We start from the raw sequence: 12,871 nt of genomic DNA, 5'->3' as shown, positions 1-12,871 counted from the left end.
TTTGCATTCCTGCTTTCGGACTGTTTTTACACAGCAACACAGATGCATTGTGAATGTATGTCAAATTAGCATCAACTTGATGACCTGGAAAATGTCATGAGGCTCAATGTAAAAAAAACGAGGCCACTGATGACACAAATTAAACTTGAAATTGTTTCTCTGCGCTTGTTTTCTGGTCTGTCTGTCTTTAAAGTGTCTCTCTCCTGGTCATGTTGTCTTTGCATTCCTCTGAGCTATAAGAGCTGAGAGAGAGAGAAAGGGACTGAGAAAGAGAGAGAGACAGAGAGGGAATGAGAAAGAGAGAGACAGAGAGAGGCATAGAAAGGGACTGAGAAAGAGAGAACTACAAAGATGGAGAAAAAGAGAGAAGGGCAGCTGATGCTGAGGCCCTGTTCTGACTATGAATTGCAAAGTGACACACAAGAGTGTGTAATGGAATAGAGAAGTAATGGAAAAGCTCAGGTTTACAACACTCAGATGACATGCCATCGTTTCCATATTTAGCAGCAGTAGTGTATCTATCAATTTGGCATCTTCATTTCAAAAGATGAAACCCAATTGTTAACTAGTGAAAGAGAGTAGTGTTCTACCTGTGGGAAACAAACTACACAACTTGGTGAGACCTGACAAAAATTCACCAAACAAACATTAGAAGTGGAGTAGGGAGAGAGGATTCAGGACAATGAAGAAAAAGTGAAGAGTAATTCAAATCATCATGCGACATTGCTTTAAATCATGTGTTTTATTATTAATATTAAATCAAATTATGTAGATTACAAATTAACCATTATGGTGGCACACTTATACTGCAACTAATATACAAGTAGCCTACATGATGTTGCAAAACAGCACAGCTGTCACGCCCTGACCTGAGATATCTCTGTTTTCTTTATTATTTTGGTTAGGTCAGGGTGTGACTAGGGTGGGTATGCTAGTTTTTGTATCGTCTAGGGGTTTTGTATGTCTAGGGGTTTTGTAGGTCTAGGTAGTATGTATGTCTATGGTGGCCTGATATGGTTCCCAATCAGAGGTAGCTGTTGATCGTTGTCTCTGATTGGGGATCATATTTAGGTAGCCATTTTCCCTTTTGTGTTTGTGGGTTCTTGTTCTATGTTTAGTTGCCTGTCTGCACTACTCATATTGGCTTCACGGTTCGTTTTGTTATTTTGTTCATTTGTTCAGTGTTCGTTCTTATAATAAAGAAGAATGTACGCTTACCACGCTGCACCTTGGTCTCCTTCGTACGACGAACGTGACAGAAGAAACCTCCATTGAAGGACCAAGCAGCGTGTTCAGGAGCAATGGACCTGGGAGGAGATACGGGATGGAGCAGGACCCTGGACGCAGGTGGGGGAGTATCGCCTTCCCAAGGAGGAGATAGAGGCTGCGAAAGCAGAACGGAGATATTACGAGGAGTTGTACCGATGAGACAAGCCCGAGAAGCAGACGAGGAGACGAGGAGATTGGTTGGAGAGTCAGGTTGGAGACCTGAGCCAACTCCTCGTGCTTACCATGGGGAGCGTGTAACTGGTCAGGCACCGTTATATGCAGTGATGCGCACGGTGTCTCCAGTTCGCATTCATAGCCCGGTGCGCTCTATTCCAGCTCCCCGCATTTGCCGGACTAGAACGGGCATCCAGCCAGGAAGGATGGTGTCGGCTCAGCGCTCCTGGTCTCCAATACACCTCCTTGGACCAGGATATCCTGTGCCGGTTCTACGTACTGTGTGTCTCCGGTGTGTCTGCACAGCCCAGTGAGTCCTGTGCTAGCGCCCGGCACAGCCAGGGCGCAGTGTGCCATCTTTATGCTCCAGATCTCCAGTGCGCCTCCACAGTCCAGTAAGTCCTGTGTTTCCTCCCCGCACTCGTCCTGAGGTGCGTGTCACTAGCCCAGTACCACCAGTGCCGGCACCATGCACCAGGTCTCCGGTGTGCCTCCACAGTTCAGTACGTCCTGTGCCTGCTCCTCGCACTCGCCCTTAGGTGCGTGTTCCCAGCCCGGTACCACCAGTGCCGGCACCATGCACCACATATCCAGTGCGCCTCCGCAATCCAGAGCTTCCGGCGACAGTTCCCAGTCCGGAGCTTCCGGCGACACTTCCCAGTCCGGAGCTTCCGGCGACCATTCCCAGTCCGGAGCTTCCGGCGACACTTCCCAGTCCGGAGCTTCCGGCGACGGGCCACAGTCCGGAACCTCCGGCGACGGGCCACAGTCCGGAACCTCCGGCGACGGGCCACAGTCCGGAACCTCCGGCGGCGGGCCACAGTCCGGAACCTCCGGCGGCGGGCCACAGTCCGGAACCTCCGGCGGCGGGCCACAGTCCGGAGCCTCCGGCGGCGGGCCACAGTCCGGAGCCTCCGGCGGCGGGCCACAGCCCGGAGCCTCCGGCGGCGGGCCACAGCCCGGAACCTCCAACGACGGGCCACAGCCCGGAACCTCCAACGACGGGCCACAGCCCGGAACCTCCAACGACGGGCCACAGTCCGGAACCTCCAACGACGGGCCACAGTCCGGAACCTCCAACGACGGGCCACAGTCCGGAACCTCCAACGACGGGCCACAGTCCGGAACCTCCAGCGACGGGCCACAGTCCGGAGCCTCCAGCGACGGGCCACAGTCCGGAGCCTCCAGCGACGGGCCACAGTCCGGAACCTCCAGCGGCGGGCCACAGTCCGGAGCCTCCAACGACGGGCCACAGTCCGGAACCTCCAACGACGGGCCACAGTCCGGAACCTCCAACGACGGGCCACAGTCCGGAACCTCCAACGACGGGCCACAGTCCGGAACCTCCAACGACGGGCCACAGTCCGGAACCTCCAACGACGGGCCACAGTCCGGAACCTCCAACGACGGGCCACAGTCCGGAACCTCCAACGACGGGCCACAGTCCGGAACCTCCAACGACGGGCCACAGTCCGGAACCTCCAACGACGGGCCACAGTCCGGAACCTCCAACGACGGGCCACAGTCCGGAACCTCCAACGACGGGCCACAGTCCGGAACCTCCAACGACGGGCCACAGTCCGGAGCCTCCAACGACGGGCCACAGTCCGGAGCCTCCAGCAGCGGGCCACAGTCCGGAACCTCCAGAGGCGGTCCACAGTCCAGAGCCTCCAGCGGAGGGCCACAGTCCGGAGCCTCCAGCGGCGGGCCACAGTCCGGAGCCTCCAGCGGCGGGCCACAGTCCGGAGCCTCCAGCGGCGGGCCACAGTCCGGAGCCTCCAACGGCGATCCGGCCCCCAGAACCAGAGCCGCCCCGAGGGTAGATGCCCACCCAGATCATCCCCTATAGGTTCAGGTTTGCGGCCGGAAGTTCGCACCTTTGGGGGTATTAAATTCTGTAAAAACAAAAATATGAACACAATATTAATTTGGGAATACACTGTTTAAATTAAACATGAACCTAAACATGTAACTAACCATATTATATACAGTTGAAGTCGGAAGTTTACATACACTTAAGTTGGAGTCAATAAAACTCATTTTACAACTTCCACAAATTTGTTGTTAACAAACTACAGTTTTGGTAAATCGGTTAGCACATCTACGTTGCGCATGACACAAGTAATTTTTCCAACAATTGTTAACAGACAGATTATTTCACTTATATTTCACTGTATCACAATTCCAGTGGGTCAGAAGTTTACATACACTAAGTTGACTGTGCCTTTAAACAGCATGGAAAATTTCAGAAAATGATGTCGTGGCTTTAGAAGCTTCTGATAGGCTAATTGACATAATTTGAGTCTATTGGAGGTGTACCTGTGGATGTATTTCAAGGCCGACTTTCAAACTCAGTGCCTCTTTGCTTGACATCATGAGAAAATCTAAAGAAATCAGCCAAGACCCCAGATTTTTTTTGGAGACCTCCACAAGTCTGGTTCATCCTTGGGAGGAATTTTCGAATGCCTGAAGGTACCACGTTCATCTGTACAAACAATAGTATGCAAGTATAAACACCATGGGACCACGCAGCCATCTTACCGCTCAGGAAGGAGACGCGTTCTGTCTCCTAGAGATGAACGTACTTTAGTGCAATAGGTGCAAATCAATCCCAGAACAACAGCAAAGGACCTTGTGAAGATGCTGGAGGAAAAAGGTACAAAAAGTATCTATATCCACAGTAAAATGAGTCCTATATCAACATAACCTGAATGGGCGCTCAGCAAGAAAGAAGCCACTGCTCCAAAACCGCAATAAAAAGCCAGACTACGGTTTGCAACTGCACATGGGGACAAAGATTGTACTTTTTGGAGAAATGTCCTCTGGTCTGATGAAACAAAAAATAGAACTGTTTGGCCATAATAACCATTGTTATGTTTGGAGGAGAAAGTGGGAGGCTTGCAAGCCGAAGAACACAATCGTGAAGCACGGGGGTGGCAGCATCATGTTGTGGTGGTGCTATGCCGCAGGAGGGACTGGTGCACTTCACAAAATAGATGACATCATAAGGAATGAAAATGATGTGGCTATATTGAAGCAAAATCTCAAGATATCAGTCAAGAAGTTAAAGCTTGGTTGCAAATGTGTCTTCCAAATGGACAATGACCCCAAGCACACTTCCAAAGTTGTGGCAAAACAGCTTAAGGACAACAAAGTCAAGGTATTGGAGTGGCCATCACAAAGCCCTGACCTCAATGCTATGGAAAATTTGTGGGCAGAACTGAAAAAGTGTGTGGTAGCAAGGAGGCCTACAAACCTGACTCAGTTACACCAGCTCTGTCAGGAGGAATGGGCCAAAATTCACCCAACTTATTGTGGGAAGCTTCTGGAAAGCTACCCGAAACGTTTGACCCAATTTAAACAATTTGAAGGCAATGCTACCAAATCATAATTGAGTGTATGTAAACTTCTGACCCGCTGGGAATGTGATGAAAGAAATAAAAGCTGAAATAAATAATTCTCTCTACTATTATTCTGACATTTCACATTCTTAAAATAAAGTGGTGATCCTGACTGACCTAAGACAGGGAATTATTATTAGGATTAAATGTCAGGAATTGTGAAAAACTGACAATAAATGTATTTGGCTAAGGTGTATGTAAACTTCCGACTTCAACTGTATCAGACTCTGTAAATCTAGCATACATGTTCAATGTCTGCCCCCTCCATACTTGGCTATGGCGACTATGAAGATCACATCTGAGCTTTATGTAGGACTGGGACTTTAGGTCTAGGATCATGTGATTTGCTGGAAGCCCACCTCCCCTCCCCTCCCTCCTCCTTCCCCTGCCCCTTAGTGGCCTCTGCTGGGCTATGTTTCCAGGAAAGGGGCCTGCTGGACAGGCTGTGAGAGAGGCCTATGCAGGGAAAGATTGGCTCATAGAGAAAAACAAAAACTCCTCCTTACATAAGGCTGCTGCCTCAATGACAGGAAAACGTTCCCAGCCACCACAATGCAAAGAAAACCTGTTTGGCGCTCTATTTCACAGTCACAGCACGGCACTTGAGGACTGAAATATGCTAAACTCTTATAACAATGACTCTACCAGTATTCTACAGGAAATGTAATGACACAATTGTGCATACTAGCATAAGAATTCCAATCAACAACATTAGCTATACACGGTAGCAATTGCATCCAGAAGCAATCAAGATTTATATTTGAGGTGAAATAAGATTAACATGATGGATGTACAAATAAAAATAAAGTGATGCACTTTCACAATATGTAAAAACTCATGGCATTAAATGTTTGTTGTTCAGACTACGTACTGGTAGTCTGGTACTTTTAAACATTACCATGAGTTTTAGTCAACAGTGCCTCCCTGTGGCAGAATGCTAGGCTTCTGTCAAGCACGTGCATTATGAAACCTGTGCTGTGAGGCTAAGCAATGAGCCTTGAAGGTGATATTTGGAAAGGGACATATCTTGTCCCTTGTACAACTCAATGCATTCAACTGAAATGTCTTCTGCATTTAACACAATACCTCTGAATTAGAGAGGTGCGGGGGGCTGCCTTAATTGACAACCACGTCATCGGTGCCCGGGGAACAGTGGGTTAACTGCCTTGTTCAGGGGAAGAACGACAGATTGTCAGCTCTGGGATTCGATCCAGCAACCTTTCAGTTACTGGCCCAAAGCTGGGGGTGCGACTGTACAGACTGTACGATAAAAAAATGTAATCAAGGTTTTTTTATTTGATATTTTTAAAGATTATACAGACAAGACAAACAAACACACAGGTAGAGGGCAAACACTGATCTCATAGTACATCAAATAGATGGCACTAATGTTTATGTGATGGTCAATGACATCTAATGGAAAAGTAGTTTCAGGAGTTGAGGAATGCTAGGCTTCTGTCAAGCACCGACATTATGAAACCATTTACAATTTTTCTATGGTAGATCTCATTGACCACCACATACAAAAAATAGGAGAATCTATTTGAGTTAACCATTTCAAGATGTAATTCAGTCACTAAGTGAATAAATAATATATTGACATTTACAGTACCATTTCACAATAATTTTCTAGACTCATCACAAAGCAAGTCCTATTACCATTAATATGTTAATTAACTTTAAAATATCCCAAGGATCCTCACATAGCACACACACACACACACACACACACACACACACACACATGCACACGCACACACGCACACACACATGCACACGCACACACGCACACAGCTGCTGTATCAGAACTGTGGTGTCGTTCCTGACCCTGCCGTTGACATCCAGACAGGACACACCTAATGCTATCAGACTAAACAACACCTAGAGAGAGGGAGAAAGGGACGGAGAGACAGAGGGGAGAAAGGGGTGTGAGAGATTCAGTACAATGTATAATCATTCTACTGCCAGGAGGGCATTCTCACACATATAACTGTCCTCATGCAAAGTTTGTCAAATGATTAATAACTGACTCAGTGGTTGAAGATTAAAGTGGTCCTCTATATTACCAATTTAGTTTAGTATGCATTGCACGATATAGAAATCAAAGAGTGAAAAACCTTTAAAACTGACCACACAAAGCTTTCAGTAATAAATAAACAGCCTAAACTAAAATACTTACCAGGTAAACTACAAATCCCAAATATCCTATGCAAAGAAAAGCATCCAGCACATATAGCCACACGCTGTCCAAAACTGTCACATAGATGACCACAAAGTACATGTTGATACAACACACTAGCAGGATCACAACTCCTCCCCAATCTTCCAAATTTTGAAAGAATGGTGATAGCAACCGAAACCTTATCATATGATGTTCTTTAAAATATAAAATTTAATGTAGCTAAAATTGTAACGTTTTCAGCATATTCACAGTATACTTACAATCCATTGGCTAATTCAGTCATGAGGGATGACAAACTGGTGAAAGTGAGGATGGGAATCAAAGTAAATGGCAGCTGAGTGAGAGAAACAGAAAACATCAACCAACTACTCTGTTGGAATGGCAGCTGAGTGAGAGAAACAGAAAACATCAACCAACTACTCTGTTGGAATGGCAGCTGAGTGAGAGAAACAGAAAACATCAACCAACTACTCTGTTGGAATGGCAGCTGAGTGAGAGAAACAGAAAACATCAACCAAAACTCTGTTGGAATGGCAGCTGAGTGAGAGAAACAGAAATCATCAACCAACTACTCTGTTGGAATGGCAGCTGAGTGAGAGAAACAGAAAACATCAAGCAACTACTCTGTTGGAATGGCAGCTGAGTGAGAGAAACAGAAAGCATTAACCAACTACTCTGTTGGAATTGCAGCTGAGTGAGAGAAACAGAAATTATCAACCAACTACTCTGTTGGAATTGCAGCTGAGTGACAGAAACAGAAAGCATTAACCAACTACTCTGTTGGAGTTTCAGCTGAGTGAGAGAAACAGAAAGCATTAACCAACTAATCTGTTGGAATTGCAGCTGAGTGAGAGAAACAGAAATTATCAACCAACTACTCTGTTGGAATTGCAGCTGAGTGACAGAAACAGAAAGCATTAACCAACTACTCTGTTGGAGTTTCAGCTGAGTGAGAGAAACAGAAATGATCAACCAACTACTCTGTTGGAATGGCTGCTGAGTGAGAGAAACAGAAAGCATGAACCAACTAATTTGATGGAATGGCAGCTGAGTGACAGAAACAGAAAACATCAACCAAAACTCTGTTGGAATGGCAGCTGAGTGAGAGAAACAGAAATCATCAACCAACTACTCTGTTGGAATGGCAGCTGAGTGAGAGAAACAGAAAACATCAAGCAACTACTCTGTTGGAATGGCAGCTGAGTGAGAGAAACAGAAAGCATTAACCAACTACTCTGTTGGAGTTTCAGCTGAGTGAGAGAAACAGAAAGCATTAACCAACTACTCTGTTGGAATTGCAGCTGAGTGACAGAAACAGAAAACATCAACCAAAACTCTGTTGGAATGGCAGCTGAGTGAGAGAAACAGAAATCATCAACCAACTACTCTGTTGGAATGGCAGCTGAGTGAGAGAAACAGAAAACATCAAGCAACTACTCTGTTGGAATGGCAGCCGAGTGAGAGAAACAGAAAGCATTAACCAACTAATCTGTTGGAGTTTCAGCTGAGTGACAGAAACAGAAAGCATGAACCAACTAATTTGATGGAATGGCAGCTGAGTGACAGAAACAGAAATCATCAACCAACTACTCTGTTGGAATGCAAAAGCTTGCCTGGGATTCGGGTTAGGGTTGAGCCGGGCGTGGAGCTGAAGCTAGAGCTTGGTTTGTGGTTGAGACAGGGGTTAGGGTTGGACCGGGCTGTGGACATGAAGCTAGGGTTAGGGTTAGGGTAAAGGCTGGGGTTGAACCAGGCTGTGGAGATACAACTAGGGTTAGGGTTATGGTTAGGGTTGAGGCTAGAGTTGGGGTGGAACTCGGTTGTGGACATGAAGGTAGGGTTAGGGTTGAGGCTAGGGTTAGGATTGAGCTGGGGTGTGGTTTAAGGTGTCCACGCTTAAAATACCCAAAATGTGGAACAATAGGATGATTTTGCAAGACATTCACGGGATATTGTAGCCCACACGGGCTCTTGAGTGGCACAGAGGTCTAAGACAATGTGTCTCAGTGCTAGTAGGCATCACTACAGACTCCCTTGTCGAATCCAGGCTGTATCACAACCGGCTGTGATTGGGAGTTCCATAGGGTGGCGCAAGTCGTCCAGGTTTGGCCGCTGTAGGCCGTCATTGTAAATAAGAATTTGTTCTTAACTGACTTGGCTAGTTAAATAAAGGTTACATTTAAAAATGAAACATGAACAAAAATGGTCAGCACCAATGTTCTGGAGCGCAAACTTCAAAGTTGTGACAATTCTGTAAACACTGAGACTGTACCCACTTTAAAGTACAGTTTTAACCTTGGCCAAGTGGGCTACTGTGGCTATTTGATCATAATGTAGGTGTCCCCATAAAAAATTATGGAGAAAATGCATCCCATAACATTTTAACATGGAAATTGCTGTTCTATCATTCAACCTACATTAGCAGCCAATGTGTGGTGTTCAATGTAGGCCTACAGTCGTGGCAAAAAGTTTGAGAATGACACAAATATTAATAGAGTCACTATTTGCTGTGTTGACCCTTCTTTTTCAAGACATCTGCAATCCGTCCTGGCATGCTGTCAATTAACTTCTGGGCCACATTCTGACTGAAGGCAGCCCATTCTTGCATAATCAATGCTTGGAGTTTGTCAGAATTTGTGGGTTTTTGTTTGTCTACCCGCCTCTTGAGGATTAAACACAAGTTCTCAATGGGATTAAGGTCTGGGGAGTTTCCTGGCCATGGACCCAATCGAAAGGGGATACATCAGAGAAATTTACTTTACCCCAGTCCTCAGCAGTCCAATCCCTGTACCTTTTGCAGAAAATCAGTCTTTCCCTGATGTTTTTACTGGAGAGAAGTGGCTTCTTTGCTGCCCTTCTTGACACCAGGCCATCCTCCAAAAGTCTTCACCTCACTGTACATGCAGATGCACTCACACCTGCCTGATGCCATTCCTGAGCAAGCTCTGTACTGCTGGTTCCCCGATTCCGTAGCTGAATCAACTTTAGGAGACGGTCCTGGCGCTTGCTGGACTTTCTTGGGTGCCCTGACGCCTTCTTCACAACAATTAAACCGCTCTCCTTGAAGTTGATCCGATAAATGGTTGATTTAGGTGAAATCTTACTGGCATTTATATCCTTGACCGTGAAGCCATTTTTGTGCAAAGCAATGACGACAGCACCTATTTCCTTGCAGGTAACCATGATTGACAGAGGAAGAACAATGATTACAAGCACCACCCTCCTTTTGAAGCTTCCAGTCTGTTATTCAAACTCAATCCGCACGACAGAGTGATCTCCAGCTTTGTCCTCGTCAACACTCACACCTGTGTTAACGAGAGAATCACTGACATGATGTCAGCTGGTCCTTTTGTGGCAGGGTTGAAATGCAGTGGAAATGTGTTTTGGGGATTCAGTTCATTTGCATGGCAAAAAGGGACTTTGCAATTAATTGCAATTCATCTGATCACTCTTCATAACATTCTGGAGTATAGGCAAATTGCCATCATACAAACTGAGGCAGCAGACTTAGTATTTGTGTCATTCTCAAAACTTTTGGCCACGACTGTACATTCCATGAGACTTTTGAAAAAAACATACAGGGCTTGACATTAACCTGTTTATCCTACAGATAAGGCAGATAAGAAGGTGACTGAAAATGTTTTTGTGTTGTGTAATGCAAGAAATCACTACAAAATAAAATGCATTATTATTTCCATATCATTATTACATAGAATCAGACAAATTATGCTACCCTCAGCCTATTGGCGACTTGGCTTATTCAAGTCTGTCTCAAAATACAACACTGCCTTTTAAGACAAAAAAAGCTTTCTCTACTTGACTCACTTTTCAGATGTCTAGAAATGTACGTACACGTTTTGTGCTCTTGTAGAAAGCAATCATTCCCCTATTGCTGACTACAAATGATCTATAACAGGGCCAGTAACTCACAAACTAGCAAAGGATATGAACTAAATGTGGATGTGGCTACATGCAGCTCTTGCTTTGATTTCAAAACAAGCACAGGACCACAGCTGTAAACATAGTCCAGTTCAACGTAAATGGCAAAGATCCATATATGGCAATGGTCTATTTGCATATAGGCCTAGTGCAGCTCTGATTGGTTATGCTGCACAGGTCTATGTAGAGTATGGGCGCAATAGATTCCTACTCAGATACGTTCTGCCTACAGCAAAATCTCATGCATATTTTGTTTTGGTATGAAAGTGGCCAGTATTAGTTGATTCGAACACCACTGTCACAGTAAAGGAAAACGTTGATAGTGTTAAAGCACAGGGAAAACTCAGCAGTCAAGGGGGCATAGAGGCAACTGCGTGGCATAGAGGCAACATTGCTCAGAACCCCCCCACACCACCCCCCCACACACACGATAAAATGTAAATTATGTGAGAAAATTAGAGCAGATGGTGTTAACTGTAGTCTTCCTGTATTTTGTTTCAATCAAAGCACATTCTGCGTAGTGGCGCAGGCTTCTGCGTTTTTGCTACATGAGATATTTTTGACTATTCAGCTAACCATCCTAAAATGTCAAAAGAAATGTGGTGTTTCTTGTGTAACAGTAACGTTATACTATACTATTATACTTGGATATGTTATGTAGAACATTAATGAATCATTATGTGATCATCCAAGACATTGATTCAGCTTTGATCTAACTTCACTAAAAGAGCACCATTGTGAGAAGTGGCAAAACTCCAGTGTGAGAAGTGGTGGAACTCCAGTGAGAGAAGTGGTGGAACTCCAGTGAGAGAAGTGGTGGAACTCCGGTGTGAGTAGTGGCGGAACTCCAGTGTGAGTAGTGGCGGAACTCCGGTGTGAGAAGTGGCGGAACTCCGGTGTGAGAAGTGGCGGAACTCCGGTGTGAGAAGTGGCGGAACTCCGGTGTGAGAAGTGGCGGAACTCCAGTGTGAGAAGTGGCGGAACTCCAGTGTGAGAAGTGGCGGAACTCCAGTGAGAGAAGTGGTGGAACTCCAGTGAGAGAAGTGGTGGAACTCCAGTGAGAGAAGTGGCGGAACTCCGGTGTGAGTAGTGGCGGAACTCCAGTGTGAGTAGTGGCGGAACTCCGGTGTGAGAAGTGGCGGAACTCCGGTGTGAGAAGTGGCGGAACTCCGGTGTGAGAAGTGGCGGAACTCCGGTGTGAGAAGTGGCGGAACTCCAGTGTGAGAAGTGGCGGAACTCCAGTGTGAGAAGTGGCGGAACTCCAGTGAGAGAAGTGGCGGAACTCCGGTGTGAGAAGTGGCGGAACTCCAGTGAGAGAAGTGGCGGAACTCCAGTGAGTGAAGTGGCGGAACTCCGGTGTGAGAAGTGGCTCGGAACTCCAGTGAGAGAAGTGGCGGAACTCCGGTGTGAGAAGTGGCGGAACTCCGGTGTGAGTAGTGGCGGAACTCCAGTGAGAGAAGTGGCGGAACTCCAGTGTGAGAAGTGGCGGAACTCCAGTTAGAAGTGGCGGAACTCCAGTGAGAGAAGTGGTGGAACTCCGGTGTGAGTAGTGGCGGAACTCCAGTGTGAGTAGTGGCGGAACTCCGGTGTGAGTAGTGGCGGAACTCCAGTGTGAGTAGTGGCGGAACTCCGGTGTGAGAAGTGGCGGAACTCCGGTGTGAGTAGTGGCGGAACTCCGGTGTGAGAAGTGGCGGAACTCCGGTGTGAGAAGTGGCGGAACTCCAGTGTGAGAAGTGGCGGAACTCCAGTTTGAGAAGTGGCGGAACTCCAGTGTGAGAAGTGGCGGAACTCCAGTGTGAGAAGTGGCGGAACTCCAGTGTGAGAAGTGGCGGAACTCCCGTGTGAGAAGTGGCGGAACTCCAGTGAGAGAAGTGGCGGAACTCCGGTGTGAGTAGTGGCGGAACTC

This window comes from Oncorhynchus masou, chromosome 18 (assembly GCF_036934945.1).
Source record: "Oncorhynchus masou masou isolate Uvic2021 chromosome 18, UVic_Omas_1.1, whole genome shotgun sequence".
Classification (NCBI taxonomy): domain Eukaryota; kingdom Metazoa; phylum Chordata; class Actinopteri; order Salmoniformes; family Salmonidae; genus Oncorhynchus; species Oncorhynchus masou.
This window is presented reverse-complemented; position numbering follows the sequence as displayed.